The sequence below is a fragment of the Cervus elaphus genome, chromosome 30 (genome assembly GCF_910594005.1).
Source record: "Cervus elaphus chromosome 30, mCerEla1.1, whole genome shotgun sequence".
Lineage (NCBI taxonomy): Eukaryota > Metazoa > Chordata > Mammalia > Artiodactyla > Cervidae > Cervus > Cervus elaphus.
The window spans coordinates 67,611,724-67,629,459 of NC_057844.1; the positions used below are offsets into that span (position 1 = coordinate 67,611,724).

General features: G+C 46.2%; 1 pseudogene; it reads right to left on the minus strand.

Annotated features, from left to right (window-relative positions):
• Window positions 1-4,242, minus strand: LOC122686689 (annotated as a pseudogene).
• Between the last annotated feature and the right edge of the window lie 13,494 nt (window positions 4,243-17,736).

The window sequence follows — 17,736 nt, forward strand, 5'->3', positions numbered from 1 at the left end:
TTAACTCATATTATGAGCATCATTTATAGGGATATATTGCACCCTGGCTCTCCAACTGCCAATTAGGGAGAATGACATCAACCTTTGGGTTACAAAGTTCATAATACATTGTAAAATTCAGGGTCTACAAAGTAGAACTATCAAGGCAACTATAACAGTGGTAAATATAGTTTTTCATCAATCACTCTTCACCCAAGATAGGACCTGAAGTCCAGAAAGGAATGTTTTCATTTGACATTGCTGTTACCTGGTTTTTCATGTTATCTAAAGCAGTTGATACATTGTCAGATAAGTCAGGAATGTATACACAACATTCAACCTTAATTATAGCACAGGTCCCTCCTTGAGCAGCTGTGAGTATGCCCAAAGCCATTTTATTATGAATTACCGCTTTCTTCATTTGGATTTGCTCTTCATTTAAGGCTTGGATGGCTTTTGTTCTATCTAGGAGGGCCTGTTTTGTGAAATTAGTCAAGGCCTCTACTTTAATCATAATATCTGTTGTCCCTATAGAGGGTACAAATAAGGCAGCAATATAGTTGTTAGGGGAGGCACCCTGATTGAAACCGCCCACCCTGGCCAGGCACCATAATAACCATTTGCATGAGTTGTTTTATGACAGGAGATCCTGATAAGGAGTCCGGAACTAATAAGCCACCACCAGCCGGAAGAGTTTGGGAAAGGTCGAGAGGAGACACTGCCTGTCCGTCCACTTCCCAGAACCCGTCTTGCTAGCATCCATCTTGGCTGAGCGATGCGTGCGCCACCAGGAAAGACTCTGAATTAGAATGATTGGCCAAAGACCACCCGGAAACTATCCCATCACCATAAAACCCAAGACTGCGAGCCACTTGGCAGAGCAGTTCTCCTGCAACATACTCATACCATTGAAATACAGATCTTGTCCATCTAGCATGTAAATAAGGTAGATTTACTGGGGCTTGTTGTAAGTTAGGCTTTCGTTACACTGGCATTTATATCAAATGTAACCCCATGACCTGAGTCTATTGACTGTAGGTCTTACACCAAGAGAGCAAGGAGAGGTTATGATTGACAAGAGAGAGGAAAGTCTCTTTTTGTCATTCCAGAAAAGAGCAGAGTGGTTTAAAATCTCCTTGGCAGAGCGGTGACACCCACCAAGATAGTCCATCCATCACAGACAGAGGCATAGCCCCACATACCCAGCAGTTGTAGGTGTTGTGGAAGTCCGCGTAGGAATGTGCCCATGAGATGAAAACATTGTCGAAAGTTAAATTCAAAATCACGTTGATGAGGCCAAGCAGCAGGAGTTGATTGTGCAGCTTCATCCTGAGGGAGGGCTCGTCCGGGATCTTCTTTTCTTTCTTTTTAAGGATGGTCTTAGTCTCTCGAGGGTCAGCGGGGTCCCTCTGTGCAGTCCACTCAGCGTTTTCTGGGTCTGCATGGTATGCTCTCTTCACCCTCGTATGATGGATCAAGGGACAATACCTGCAACTTTAACTGCAGCAGGGGTAGTTAGAATAACCTAAGGGCCCTTTCACCAAGGGGCTAGTAAATCAAGTTTCCAATCTTTGACCCATACTTGGGCACCAAGTGTAAACTCGTGAATCTGTTCCCCAAAGGGGAACGGCACCCTTTTTTGTACAAACTTAGTTACCCAATTTATTACCTTACCCAGTTCCATCTGCTGTGAAATCTTATCCCCCCTTACCTGAGGCAAATTTGTTGACACCTGTTTTATTATGGGAGGAGGCCTCCCATACACAATTTCGTATGGAGAATAGCCTTGGGACTGTGGGGTCATCCTGAGTCTGAGCAGAGCTGTCAGAAGCAAGTCCATCCAGGAGCAGTCAGTCTCTATGATCCATTTGGAGAGTCTCTTTTAGTGTCCGGTTGGTTCATTCCACCATCTCAGAACTCTGGGCCTATATTCAGTGTGCAGTTTCTATTTGATGTTTAAAGTTTTGCTTACCTGTTGTACTAAATCAGCTACAAAAGCCGGGCCATTGTCCGATCCAATGCTAGTAGGAAATTCAAATCTGGGAACTATTTCCCTAAGCAGGCACTGGGCTATTTTTGATGTTCTTTCAGTCCAGGTAGGAAAAGCTTTTACCCATCTTGAGAACGTACATACCATTACCAGCAGGTAATGGTAGTGTCGGTGAGGTTTCATTTGAGTGAAGTCTATTCCCAGGTGTTAAAGGGGCAGCGTGCCTTTCAGCTGAATACCCGGAGGTTTTTGTCTGAATACCCGAGAGGCAGCATTAACCTGTGAGCAGGCAGCATGGCCTAGATAGGTCGCTTGGTGTGTTTGGCTTACCAGAGTGTGTGCCAGCCCCTCCGGTACCAATAATTTGCCCACTTGGCAATTCTCACCATCCGTTTTCAGTCTTGGTGGCCCCTTCCGCTTTGGCTAACCTGACAGCAGTTGCCCTTGTTTTATCAGGCTAGTGCCATCAGTATATAGGACACAATTAGGGTCTGGATTCTTTAAAACAAACCCCAGATACCTTACCTCTTCTTTGTAGATCTGTGCCTTCTTTTTCAACACCTGGTAACCTGCTTCTATCAACAGCTGCAGCAGTACATTTGTCCCTTTCCAGCTTTTTTCCTTGGTATCCGCAGCCAGCAGCAGGTCATCTATGTACCGTAGGAGCCAACATCCATACTCTTCCGGATGGAATGAGTCCAGGTCGGAAGCCAAGGCTTCCCCAAAGATGGCTGGGGCGTTTTTTACACCCTTGTGGGGGGTGTCCACAAGGTTGTGCCTTGTTGTTTGGTGCCCCCGACTGGATCTTCTCATTCAAAGGCAAAGATGGGCTGTGACGCTGGGGTGAGGTGTATGCAGAAGAAGGCATCCTTGAGATCTAGGCAAGTGTAAACTTTAGTCTTTGGTGGGAGGAGGCTGAGTAAGGTATAGGGGTTTGGAACAGTGGGGTGTAAAGTCACAATAGTCTTGTTGACTAGCCTGAGAGCTTGTACAGGCCTATAGTCCTGTCCTCTTTCCTTTTTAACTAGCAGGATTGGTGTATTCCAAGCCGACTGGCACTCTATCAGAATGCCCGTTTGTTTTGATCTATTGATGTGGGGCAGTATGCTGGCCCAGGCCTCTATTGGTAGTGGGTACTGGCGCTTTCTGACCGGGATGGTGCCTGGTTTGAACTCTATTGTCACTGGGGCTTGATGTTTAGCCAGCCTAGAAAGAGGGAGGGGGCTGTCTTCCGCCCAGACCTCAGGGAATAATTGAGTTAGCTCTCTCTCATGCTCTTCTGGCCCACCCAGTTCTTCCTTCGGAGGCTCATGCAACCTCCATTCATCTTGGGGTGGTATTGAGAGAGAGGGCAAATAAGTCATAGAGTCCATCCAGAAGGTGGGCCTCTCCTCAGGGGAGAAACTCCTTGTGCTCCTAGTTTGGAGAGCAAGTCTCTTCCCAGCAGGGGTACTGGGCACTCAGGAATGTAGAGGAATTCATGAATCACTTGGTGCCCCCCATCTGACATTTTCTGGGCTGGCAAAACTATTTAATCATCTCTTCTCGAGATACCCCAGTTACAGCGGTAGTCTTTCTGGACAGTGGAGCCATAGGTTTCGTTACTACCGACAGTTCTGCTCCTGTATCCACCGTGAAGTCAATGTTTTGGTCCCCCACTTTTAAGGTTACCATGGGCTCTCGGGGACCTGATAATCTCTGAGCCCCATGGCAGCCCTAGTTAATTTCCAAGTCAGCAAGCCCTACAACTGCGGGGGCTTCCTCTTCCTTCCTTGCCTTAGGGCATTCATTCTTCCAGTGGCCAAAAGTTCGGCACCGGGCACACTGGTTTGGCTGCAATGGGCCTGGGGCCTCTATTGGGACTGGTTGAAGGACTGTCCTGTCCCTGCGGCAGAGGAGGTTTTCCAGAGGGCCCGAGATAGACTTCCCCCGAGCAGCAGCTTGCACTGCAAATCTTCTGTCTGTTGTCTTTCATCCCCTCCGGCTCTCTGGCAGAGCACAGTCTCTGCTTAATTCCAGCGTCTCCCTCCCCTTCTTGACAGTACTCACCGGTAGAGAGGCATATAGCTTGGCGGTTCGGCTGGAGCCGGATCCTGGAAGTGCTGGCCAGAGGCTTTTGTCACCGGGATCGGAGCCTGCCCTAACAGCGGCTCTACGAACTCCAGGAAAGCTGGCAGAGGAGCAGCAGCTGTTGCAGAAACTTCACCTGGCCCTGGATCGGGCATCAAGGCGGCCTCTGGTCCTGGTGGAGCACTGGAAGGCAGGCGCGTCATTATCCAGCATGGGGGAGGGGTCAGGTCATCCCCGTCCAAATCCTGTAGAATTTTCCTTTTTATCATCAGTCAATTTTTGTGTCATTAATATTTTTCCCTTTCCCTTCTGGATATAGAACTTTGTCCAAGTAGGAGGGTCTTTAGCTAACCCTAGCCATGAGTCAATAGATGGATATTGATCCAGGTGTCCTGGCTCGCCTGTGACTACTGTATAGACTGCTTCCGCTATTTTTGAGTTCAGGGTGTTCTCTGGTGGCCATCCTACTCCCATAGGGGTCCATTCGACCTCACAGAGTATGTGGAGGCAGTTAGGCTTCATCTTCACCCCATAGTCTCCTCCTAATCCCTTCTTTAAATTTTTAATCATGCATTCCAATATAGTTGCCTTAGATTCATTTCCCCCCATCTTGCTTACCTTCTCAGACCTTCTTCTACTTTTTCTTTTCTTTCTGTCTACAAAGTTCTCAGTACCCTATGTACTTCTGATATTTCTACTCAATGACACTTAAATTGCCATTCTGCCCCCTTCCTAATTGGGGTGAGAAGAGCCTTACTTGCCAGGTCCCAGGGGGAGAAGGGGGATCAGCGTGTCTTCACCTGCCAGTCAGCACAGCTGAACCAGAACATCACATGGTGCAAGACTGTTTCTCCCTTAAAGTCTGTTCTGCCTTGGTGGCCTTGATCAGGTACGGATGAAAACACAGATGGGTTAAATATCCCATGTCCCAGGCCATCTCCAGAAAAGCCAATTCACATTCACTTCTGTATACCCCCTCCTTCTAGCCTAACAATTCCAAGGGGGTCAAGAATTCCACAGCAGATGGGACACCTCCTGGGGGAGGGCAGAATATGAGCATACAAGGACCAGTTTCCTATCCTAAAAATCCCCTGGCGATCGCTTGGTAATAATTTTCCCTGAGACAGCGTGGACACACCTCCTAAATGACCTTCACAAATTTCCTTCCTAAACCCTAGCACGCTCATCGACCTGTGTACCAAGCAATCGCCGCCTGCCTATTCCAGGCTCCTGTGGGTCCCCGCTCCTTCTAGTCCCTCCCAGGGGGGTGATCAGGCCCCCTCTTCCACCCTGCTGGGTGGGTTCCTCCTCTCCTGAGCGCTCAGTTCCCTGCTGCCATTCACTACCTGCCAAAGCGAAGAAACCGGGCTTTGAAAGGCTGAATTCTTCCAGAGGGGCGAGGCGCCTTGCCCCCTCTAGGAGATTCATTTGGGGTGGCCTCAAATGAGACCTGTCTCCTCAAAGTGAGGAATTTCCTGGCCAATGCACCAAATGTTATAGCCACGCGTTACGGGAAACAAACTCACTCAGAAGGACAATGCAGATAGTGGAGTGCAGTTTATTACACCAGCGGGCCCAAGGCAGAGTCTCCTCTTAGCCAAGGGCCCCGACCAGCATTTGTGAAAATCTTTTATACCCCATGTGTACGTGTCCAAACCCACCACCCCAATTTCCTTGAGACTTACATAAACAAAGGAAGGGTAAATACAACTACAATAACCCCATCATTCATGTGTTATGTGTTCAAAGAGTTAATAATCAATAAGCCCGCAGTTACATTCCAAACAGTTAATAATCAATAAGCTTGTGGTCACGTTCCAACCAGTTAATAATGGATAAGCCTGTGATTACATCCCGATAGATACGGGAAAAAATTTATGACCTGTCCGGAGGCAGGGGTGATTACGGTATGTTTTCTCTTAGGTGATGAGTAACCTGGATATGATCTTCAAGGTTCCCCTGTCCGGAGGGGGTCTTATCCTTCCATTGTCATTCCCACAGGCACTAAGCCGAGAGTTCAGAGTCCACTGGAGAGGTGGCTGAGCACGATCAGTGCGGACAGGCCTGAGATGGAGTCCAGGCCCTATGAATTCCTTCTTCAGAATGAAGGAATGAAATTCTTGTAGTTTTCAGCGTGAAGGGCACTGGTGCTGGCATAAGGAGTACAGTCTGCAAGAAGACTTAGCTAACCAAGTTATCCTCCACAGAAGAGAGACTGAAATGCAAGTCAGAGGAGAGCAAAGGTCTGGAAACAAGAGGCAGAGAGTTGGAGATCTCTGTCCCCAGTGGTCACCATCCTCAAAGTAGAGAGGATACAGGATATGGTAGAAACCCCTTCAAGTATGGCTCGTGCCTTACCTCCTGCTAGAAGCCAGGTGAGTTGGCAGCTTTGTAGAGGAGACTCCCATGCCATCAGCCTGTGTTACCAGTGAAGTAGAAAACCCTCACTTCCCACTTGGGAAAAATCAGAAAGTGAAACTGTTGTAGGAACCCCTTCCAGGGTCCAAACTCTTGTCTAACACTCGGAAATGAACTGTCCAAAGAGACACACATGCTGATAATGCAAGAGACTTTACTGGGAAAGGGCGCCCAGGTGGAGAGCAGGCAGGTAAGTGAACCCAGGAGAACTGCTCTGCCACATGGCTTACAGTCTTGGGTTTTACGGTGAGGGGATTAGTTTCTGGGTTGTCTCTGGCCAATCATTCTGACTCAGGTTCCTTCCTGCTGGTGCACACATCACTCAGCTAAGACGGATTCCAGTGAGGAGGATTCTGGGAGGTTGGTAATGTTGCCAGCGCATTTGAGGTTCTTTCTTAGCCCCAAAAGAATTCTGAGATAAAGCAAAGAGGTTAAGAAAGTAAAGTGAAAGCTTATTTAAGCAAAGATATGCTGAGAGCAGGCAGACAGGTGAGGAGCTGTGGCTCTGGGTCTTTGGCAAGCTGGATCTGAGGGGCAAACAAATAAGGGGCAAAACATTCACTGAGGAAGGAGGAGTTTGGAGGTCAGCATCCCTGTTTTTCATCCCAGCTCCATTTTCCTGAGGAGCGGAGGGATTTCTGTTGTCAACTACAAATTAGCACTTGCGAAGAGCATTTGCCCTGGGCTGCTGCCTACTGGACTTTGACGTTCCCTGAAGGAAATCCCTCACTGCCTCTTTGGAGCAGCCTCTCAGAGCTATCTGAGGTGCTGTCTCCCAGGCTGCAGTCCTCATTTTGACCCAAATAAAACTTAGCTGACAACTCCCCAGGTTGGGCATCTTTCTAGTTGACAGCAGCTTTCTTATAAAGATACCAATACAAGAAGGACAGGTGACTGGTACTCTAAAACCCCTAACTTCTGGATGGTTTCTTTAGGGGAAATTTTCTGTAGGCAAAATCTGGGGGGAGGGCTGCAGGGTGTGTGGGTTTCTTCTAATTGGTTGGTGGTAAGACAATAGGGCGGTGCCCTGGGAATCTAGTGTTCAGCCTGAAGTTACCTTCTCCACCACTGGATCATCAAAAAAGCAAAAGCGTTCCAGAAAGACATCTATTTCTGCTTTATTGACTATGCCAAAGCATTTGACTGTGTGGATCACAATAAACTGTGGAAAACTATTCAAGAGCTGGGAATACCAGACCACCTGACATGCCTCCTGGGAAATCTGTATGCAGGTCAGGAAGCAGCAGTTAGAACTGGACATGGAACTATAGACTAGCTCCAAATCGGGGAAAAAAGTACATCAAGGCAGTATATTGTCACCCTGCTTATTTAACTTATATGCAGAGTACATCATGAGAAACACTGGGCTGGAGGAAGCACAAGCTGGAATCAAGATTGCCAAGAGAAATATCAATCACCTCAGATTTGCAGATGACAACACCCTTATGGCAGAAAGCAATGAAGAACTAAAGAGCCTCTTGATGAAAGTAAAAGAGGAGAGTGAAAAAGTTGGCTTAAAACTCAGCGTTCAGAAAACTAAGATCATGGCATCTGGTCCCATAACTTCATGGCAAATAGATGGGAAAACAGTGGAAACAGTGACAGACTTTATTTTATGGGGCTCCAAAATCACTGTAGATGGTGACTGCAGCCATCAAATTAAAAGACTCTTAATCCTCGCAAGAAAAGTTATGACCAACCTAGACTGCATATTAAACAGCAGAGACATTACTTTGCTAACAAAGGTCCATCTAGTCAAAGCTATGGTTTTTCCAGTAGTCATGTATGGATATGAGAGTTGGACTATAAGGAAAGCTGAGCGCCAAAGAATTGGTGATTTTTAAATGTGGTGTTGGAGAAGACTCTTGAGAGTCCCTTGGACTGCAAGGAAATCCAACCAGTCCATCCTAAAGGAGATCAGTCCTGAATATTCACTGGAAGGACTGATGCTGAAGCTGAAGTGCCAATACTTTGGCCACCTGATTCGAAGAGCCGACTTATTTGAAAAGACCCTGATGATGGGAAAGATTAAGGGCAAGAGGAGATGGGGGGCGATAGAGGATGAGATGGTTGGATGGCATCACTTACTCCATGGACATGAGTTTGAGAAATCTCTGGGAGATAGTGGAAGACAGGGAGGCCTGGCATGCTGTAGTCCATGGGGTTGCAAAGAGTAGGACACCATTGAGCGACTGAACAACAACAACAAGAACTTCCCTAGTGGCTCAGTAGTAAACAATCTGCCAGCCAATGGAGGAGAAGAGGGTTCAAACCCTGGGTCAGAAAGATCCCCTGGAGAAGGAAATGGCAACCCAATCCAGTATTCTTGCCTGGGAAATCCCACAGACAGAGGAGCCTGGCAGGCTACAGTTCGTGGGGTCCCAAAATAGTCAGACATAACTGAATGGCTGAGTGCACACACACACACACACACACACACACACACACACACTACTCAGCATATGGTTAGCCCCAAGGGATAAATAAAGCAGTATGTGAGCTCATGTATGGTTAAACCCACTCCCCAAGCCCAAGAGAAGGGACACTTTAACCCCCTTGAAATATGCCCTCCAGATAGGAGAAGCCATGGTAACCATGTGCTACCCTCCCTCAACCTGCCCTCCACTCCTTTTGGCCAGGAAACCAGAAATATCTTAGAAACATGGAAAACCTGGAGCCTGCAAGGCGAGTTATTCCTAAGAGGAAGGGATCTCACGTGAGGCCAACCACCCATCTGCCCTGAAGCTGCAGGGGGTCAGTCTGTGGGGACATCACACTCCAGTGAAGGGGCCCTGATCCCCAACCTGTGGGGAGACAACCTGGGCAAATGGATCCCCTTGAGTACTGGTGTGAACCACTCTCTGACCTGAAGCCTCTCTTCCAAACAGCAACAAGAGTGTTGCCTGAAAGAGCAGACTAATTGTAGGAATCATCGTGCTCAGAGGGCGGCTAGTGGTCTTGGCTGGGGGAACCATATATAGCACTGTCGCCACAAAAACAGTAACCGCCACCATGACCATGGCCACCAGACCCGTCTCCAGAAGGTGGGAGAAGTCCTGCCCCTCCCCAGGGCCCTGACTACCCCACACTCAGCAGGAAGCTGCAGGAGCCAGACTTTCCCCATCAGCGACCTCAGGGTGGGAGACACAGGAGGGACGTGTTACCCGCAAAGCCCATCAACAGTTCCCAGGGAGGAAACATAGATGCTGGTCATAAATAAAATCTAGACTTTTTTCTTTCACTTTGTGCTTTGAGGAGGTTCCTGTTCAAAGCAGAGGCTTTGCACCTAGCCCTTCAGACCAGAGTCCCTGGTGTGAAATACTTGCACCTTGGCTTGGCGGACTGTTTGCAGAAACATTGTGTCCTGCACTGTAATTCAAATTGGCATCCAAGGATGCCAAGTGTGTGCAGAGGTGTTGTACCCATCACTGTAATTCAATAGGGCAGCGAGGGGGCCATGTCAGTGTCACTGTACTTGCACTGTGATTCAAGATGGTGTCCGGGGGGCGTTTGCAAAGATGCTGCGCCTGGCACTGCGATTTGGAGTCATGGGGAGTCGCCGGTGCACATGTGTACTTGACCCACAAGAGCTGCAACTGCCTCTTGGTGGATTGGAACCAAATAAAGCAGCGAGGCCAAGTGCCTTCAGGGGGAATGAAAGTGAAAGCATGAGTTGTTCAGTCCAGTCCGACTCTTTGCAACCCGGACTATATATCGCCTTCCGGGCTTCTCTGTCCATGAGATTCTCCAGGTAGGAATATTGGAGTGGGCTGACCATTCCCTTCTCCAGGGTATCTTCCTGACCTAGGGATTGAACTAGGGTCTCCTGCATTGTAGGTGGATTCTTTACTGTCTGAGCCACCAGGAAAGTCTGCCTTCAGGGGGAGTGTGTGCTAAAGGTTAAGCTCTCCCCCTCCTTTTCTTTCTTTTTTAATTTTTTCCCCCTCCTTTTCTTATCAATGACTGAAACTTTCCTGTGCATCTCATCTGATCCTTTTCTGCGCACCAGTGGAAGGACCTCTGTTGATGTCTGACTCAGGAGGGTCAGTAACAGAACAAAAAGAAATCAAACCCTCTTCTGCCCCGTAATGGTGTGTTAGTCTCCTATAGAGAAGGGAAATGCACTGGAATGGCTAAGAAAATTATTTCTTGATACAAGCGTGGTCTGCATTGGCCCCTTTAAAAGTGATATTTACTTTGGAAAATTCATGCCTCCCCTCCTGATAGAAGCCAGGTGAGGATTATAGACCTTCTATCAAGAACCTGACACTCAGGGACCTCTCGGAGGTAGGTTTCTTTTTTTGTTTGTTTTTTGTTTTTTAGAGGTGGAATTCTTGGAAGGAAATCCATTGTCTGGGAGACCCAGGCTCACATTAGAGCCAGGAGCCAACTGTATCAGAGTGTTTTCTCCTTCAGACACTCCCACCCTGCTGACCTGAGCCCCAGGAAACACCCCTGTCACTCAACTGAGTATTTAGACTCAAGACTTGGTGACTGGGCAGGGGAATGGAGCCTGATTCAGGAGATGAGACCTTCATGGGGATGAGGTTTTTCCTATGAGGCTTGGTCTCCTGCAGGAGACAGGTAGAGATTCATGTGAACAGAGTGGAAGGGGGCTTTCAGTAAAAAACCAAGGGCAAGAGAGGTGGTGTTGCCCTGGGGAGTTCCCATGAAGGGGTTCTTTTTTGCTAAATGACCAAGTGTTCATGTGATTTCCCTTTTAGAACCTGGGAAAAGACAAGTTGTGAAAAACTTCAGCCATTTCCCTTCTGCAGTGAAATAAATACCCTTTTGACTTTATTCCAGCTCTTGAGTTAACAAAATGAGAACACCCCTGCCCAGCGCAGGGCTGCAGTTCCAGGGAGGCTGACGGACAGGATGGTGAGATGGAAAGGGGAACAGTCTCCCTGCTTCCACTCACTGACCTACTGGGGAGAGAGCGTCATCCTGTCAAGTGGACCGTGACTCAGAAACTCAGGTCCTGAGAGCAGTCCTGTAAAGGGGCAGAGCAGGAGATGAGGGGAGAATTCCCCACAGTATCAGCAGTCCTGTGAAGGGGACAGAGTAGGAGGTGAGGGGGGAATTCCCCACAGTAGCAGGGAGCTTTTCTTAGTGCACAGTCAGGAACAGCAGGGAGAATGAATCTGCTGTCTGTCACTGCATAAACCACCTGAGACATAAGCGGCCTAAAGCTGTGATCACTTATTCATTACTCAGTACAGTTGTGAGGTCTGATGAGGCAGGGTTGTTGTTGGCCTCCTGGGCTCACTCACAGGCCTGCCTGCAGCTGGGAGCCCCTCTGGCACTGGGTGTCCATACGGGCCTCATTTCCACCGTAGGCTGAGCTGGGATGGCTGGAGGACCTGGGGTGGCCTGGTTTCTCTCCCCACATGGCCTCTCACCTCAGATTGCTGACAGCTCGATGGTCAGGGAGGGAGTCTCTGATGGAGTCACCTGTGAGCTGAGGTCTCCTAAAGGATTAGAAGGCGTCAGTGAGCAGGGAAAGGGGGGAGGGGCTGGTAAGAGGGAGGAAACAATATATGAGGGAATAGCAGGTGCCAAGACCCTGTGAGGTAAGAAGAAACACGACACTTTCTAGAAAAATAGGAATAAAGTTAGTTTGGTTACTGCATGGAACACAAGAAAGGAGAGAGGGTGGGTGCCAGGTCACGCAGGTTCAAGGAGTGGAGGATTTTTTGGTTAATCTTAACAGAAAAAATGGGAAAGATTAAATAGTTTTAAGGAATGGCATGACATGTTACAAGTTGCCTCTTAAAGAATGAGCATGGTTAAGTTTTGGAGGTTTTGCAGGGAGACTGAATGCAGGCTTTCTCAACCTCAGCACCACTGACATTTTGGATTAGATAATTCATTATCAGTGGTGGGAGCTGTCCTATACATTGTAAGGTGTGTAGCCGTGTCTTTAACCTCTACTCACTAGATGCCACCAGTCTTTGCCCACCTGCCGCTTAGTTGTGACAACTAAAAATGTGTCCAGATTTTGCCAGATGTCCTTGGGGAAGCCAACTTCTTATTGAGAATCACTGGGCTGGAGTGAATTCAGGGCTTTTTTGCTCACTATTTCTGTGTCTTCTGAGAGAGAAATACTTATCACCTGGGCTTGGGTGGTGGAGGTGGAGCTGAGATGAGCAGATGGGATTAGAGATTCAAGAAGATCAACGCATTAGTATTTGGGTGGACAGACTTCAAACCCCCGGCCCCCGCCTTTTTTTTTTAGTGAACTAGTCCTCAATCTCCTCTCTATTTGCCTCCTTCAACGTTCTAGCTGCTCTGAGAAAAGAATCTTGCCGGGCCTGCCGGCAAAAGGAACAGGTCGAGGACGCAATCACCAGAGCACCTGAGAAATAAAAGACTCGGAAAGATGGGGTTGAGAGGGACGGAGTCAGCTTGTGACTGATTCCGACGACTTTATTGAGGGGTAACATACATATATATGCTAACAGGATTCACCAAATTTTAGATCAAAGACTTGCATACGTGCAGAACTGCAGACACTAGTTTTAGCTCAGGAGTTTTATCTTAACTCTCGCAGAGCATGGCACCAGCGTCTTACAATCAGTTAAAGACTACCTAGACATAAACCATTCACAGGAGCCGGATAATCTTATCACAGTCAGGAAAATGGGCAAATGGTGGCTGCAGCGATTTCCTTGAGGGAGGTGAGAAAGGCCAATTTGCACTTTAATAAATCAGGGGTGGCGGGACAGAGAGGGACCTCTTAGATCTCTCTCAGGGCCGAGAAGGGGCCTGAGCAGTCAGGCCGGCTCCCGCAGAATCTGGTCTTGTTTGTGTCGGGAAATACTCATAGTCAGAGGGCAAAAGGATAACATGTGAGATATAAAATTCATTTTCACTCCTTTGTCATTTGTGGATACAAGACTTATGTAGGGTCAAAGTCTGATCAAGGAATTGATTGAAGATCAGGAAGGTAGGGCGTTTCCAGGCTTATTCTGAATGAGGGGAGTTTAGATATTTGGAGAGCAAACCATGAGACAGTGGAGAGAGGACTCTGAAATGAATTGCGTGAGGCGCTGGCAGCAAACCTCAGCAGTGAGAGATGCAGTTGTCCAGTGTTTCAGCCATCAGCCCACCTGTCTGCAAAGGCCAGTGTGTCCTTTTTTATTACAGCAGTGTCCTCCTCCCCTTGGTTTTTACACAAAGGCTAATAATTCTCTATCCTGTGCCTGTTTGTAAGGAAGCTTTGTGAGGAATGGTGAGTTGCCAACCCTAAAACACTTGGAATTCATCTGATAAAAGACCCTGCCCTGATTTTTCTACCAAGAAAGTACAGTTTTCTGTAGGAGATGAAAGGTTGTGTTTTCTGCTCTTGTAAGGAAAAATAGAAACCAAAACCCCTTTCAAATCAAAGTATTTTTCTTGAGTCAATAGCGCCTCCTGAGCCTCCAGCCAAGTCCATGAAAAGGCTTTGTTAGATTATCTAAAGCATCCAGGGTTCATAAAGGTCATCATATCATTCATGCTGAGCTTGAGAAGTCTGTCATTTCTCTGCTTCTCACATGCAGAGGAAATTGAATGAGAAATTTTTATTTCATTTCTACCCTCTTCCCACTCTTTTCTTTCTGACTTAATGGATGTAGTCACCCAGAAGGTAATCAGTCATGTTATGGTGTATTTTACTGTAAAGTGTGATTATTAAATTCATGAAAATATAATCACATAAAATTTAGAGAACAATATGAAGAACTGAAAGTCAATTCTTTTCTTCATGGTCAGAAGGCTGGTGCCTTTCCTTCTACCCCCCAATTTTTCTCCTGGACAAAGGAGACCATGAACTATCACCACAAACCATAGAGCCGGAAGTCAGGACACAGTCCTACCAATTCTCACTTTAGAAGTGAGCAGAAGACTCTTTAATTACATTAATAAATTACATTATATTAATTACAATAAATTAGATGGGTTGGCAGAAATTTAAAAAATTACCATGTGGTAAGCATCACAGTAATAATGGTTACAAGTAAGAATAAATGCTAAAATTAATAGGCAAAAAAACAGATGAGAAACAGGATATCTGCAGAGTCTTAAAGCATTAACACAGCCCCACAAGACCCTAAGAAAGTTGAAAGGGAAATAGGACATTTACAGTGGAGAAACCTGTGATCGAGTTAACATCACCGTGTTGAAACATCTATATCATGTGTCTCCAATAAGATGTCAGCTCGACTGGCTACAGAGTGCCCAAATAACACATTTCTGGGTGAGTCTGTGAAGGACTTCTGGATGATCAGCATTTGAATCAGTGAACTCTGTAAAGTAGATTACCCTCCCCAGTGTGGGTTGCCATTATCCAACCTGTTAAGGGCCTGAATAGAAGCAGGGCAGAAGACAAAGGAATTCCCTCCCTTTTTTTTTTCCTGCCTCACCACTTGAGTGGATGTCTCATCTCATCTTCTCAGTCCTTGGACTGATATTTACACCTTTGCCTCCCCTGGTTCTCAGGCCTTGTTGGAACTTGGACTGAATCACGCTACTGGCTTTCTTGGGTCTCCAGTTTGCAGATGGCAGATAGTGGGACTTCTCAGCCCTCATAATCATGTAAGCCAACTCTTGATAATGAATCTTCTTTGTAAGGGTCTATATACATATAGGTATATGCTGATGAAACATAGATCAGTAGTTGATTTAAGAAAGAACTGGAAAATTCTATTGATGCCAACTTGGGTATTATAACCCCAGAAGATAGTTTTCTAGAAAGCAATGAGAACTCTTCTGTTGCATTAGAGATCAATGCACAGTTATGTGTGTTTTTGAGGCGAAGGGCAATTTGTCAGACGACATATTGACAGTTATACAATTCAAATCTGCTGGTACAAAGTTGTGGGTCATCCTGACTCTTTACAAGGTTAAGAAGGCTGGTTATCTCCTAAGGAGTTCTGCATGATACACACTAAAGGGGAAGGAGGTGGCTCAAACATGCAGAGAGAAATTAAAATTTTTCTTGTCTTAAAAAAAAAAAATTAAAAAAAAATTTTTTCTTGTCTTGTCAAAAAATATGAATCTTATTTCATCTTCTGTTAGTTCTTTTTCTCTGGAAGGGCACAACATCATTTCTGTGGTGTTCTTGCCAAAAATGTATAACCTGAATTTAATCATGAGAAGACAGTAGACAAGCCCCAAAGTCACCAGGAACCTTCCTGTTGCCACATTCAATGACCATTTCTCATCCCAAGTTTTACTCAACCTGTAAGCATTATGTAATATTGTTGAACAGCTGCCTTTGAATCACTTTCTTCTTTTGCTCTCTGGGGCATAACTCTTTCAGTTCTCTGACTCCCTTATAGTTAGTCACCTCTTCTGATTTCTTTTCATCATCCTAACTTTTCCTTTCATCCTCTGTACTGACACCCACAATGATCTCATTCACTCCCACGGCCTCTCAGCTGTAGGAAGACCAGTGATTACACACACTTTCTAGGCAGCAGCAATAAAGGAGGGCGAGATAAGGTCCCCCAACAAATACCCTTAAATCTTATAAGCACAGAACTCCACTTATATTCCATCAGCCGGGATTTAGTCTCATGGCCACTCTTAGCTGGAAGGGCCATGTGCCAAGCTGGAAACAAGAGTTCTATTATTATGAAATAAGAGAAGAACAACCATTGGAAAATTAATAACTCTTCTATAGGTGGCAAATCTTATCACTCCTCTAGTTTAGACAGTGCAGAAGTCAGATAGATCTAGAATAAAGCAAGTGGCTTATTATAAAATTAATCAGAAAGTGAAAGTGACGTGTTAGTCATTCAGTTGCATCTGACTCTTTATGACTCCGTGGACTGTAGCCTGCCAGGCTCTTCTATCCATGGGGTTTCTCCAGGCAAGAATACTGAAGTGGGTTGCCATTTCCTTCTCCAGGGGAGATTCCCAACCCAGGGATCGAACCGTGGTCTCCTGCAATGCAGGCAGATTCTTTACCATCTGAACCACCAGGGAAGTAAAAATTAATCATATGGTAGCTCTAATAATAGCTGCTGTTCTAGATTAAATTCTTTCCTAGAGAAAATCGACATAGCACCTGCTACCTGATATGTAGCTATTGAGGGGACAGTTTCTTTGCTCTCACCAAATAAACAGGGAGCATAATAGGCAGTTGACTTATCTTGATGTAGAATGACATGAAATGACAGAAGGCATTTTGCCACAATAGTCTGCAGTGACTTTTATCACCTCCTTATTGCAGAGGGTAGCAGTCTGGTCCACTGCTTTGATAAGGCTCTGTTGATAGCGCCTGCAGAGTAGGAAGTAGCAGTCTTTGCACCAAATGCTTATCTCGGGAGAAGTGACCTGCTGTAGTGTATCAGCCACATTCAGGGATAGAACTATATAAGTTGATGTGAGATATTCCCTGTTAGCAAAATTTTGAGTGGTCTGTACACTTCATTACCCACCTTGCCTAGAAGGCATAGGTTGAAAAAGATGAACAGACATGAATGTATATCCCCTTCCTCCCTTCCTTCTAACCTCCCTTCCTCCTTCCTTCCTGTCTATCTATCTATCTATATGTCGGGGGAGTGTATAATTTCCTTGGTTCTGTCTTGCTACAGCAAAAATTTGAAGCAACAGACGGACCAGTGTTACAGTTGTTTTATTTGGCAAGCAAAGAAAAATATATCCTCCAGGCATGAGGGCAGGTGACCCAAAAGAAAGAAGAGAAGAGAGGCCAGGGGCTCAATTTTGGCTCCTCTTTTTATGTGTTTTTTTTCTCCTCCCCCCGAGCCTGCCCTATGTAAACTGGGCTAGCCAGGAGAGCTGTTTGCTTTACCTGATGTTCTCACTCCGGTCCTCTGACCTTCCTTTGTTCTATTTTCGAGGGCTTTCCCTTTCTTTGTCTTTTAGCCACCACCATTATAGATTCCTTTTTCCTATTCTAAATACCTAACATATCTGTCTATCTATCTATCCATCTATCATGGCTGCAGTTTTAGCGAGATTGTAGGAATTAATGGTTGGAAGATTTTTTTTTAAATAATAGATTTATTATTTATTTATTTTTGGCTGTGTGCAGTCTTCCTTCCTGTGCAGGCTTTTCTCTAGTTGTGGTAAGTGGGGACTTCTAATTGCAGTGACTCCTCTTATTTTGGATCACAAGCTCTAGGGTGCTTGGGCTTCAGTGGTTGCAGCACGTGGGATCACTAGTTGCAGTTTCTGGGCTTGAGAGAACAAGCACAATAATTGTGGCAAACAGGCTTAGTTGCTCTGTGATATGTGGGATCTTCCTCAGAGATCAAACCCATGTGTCC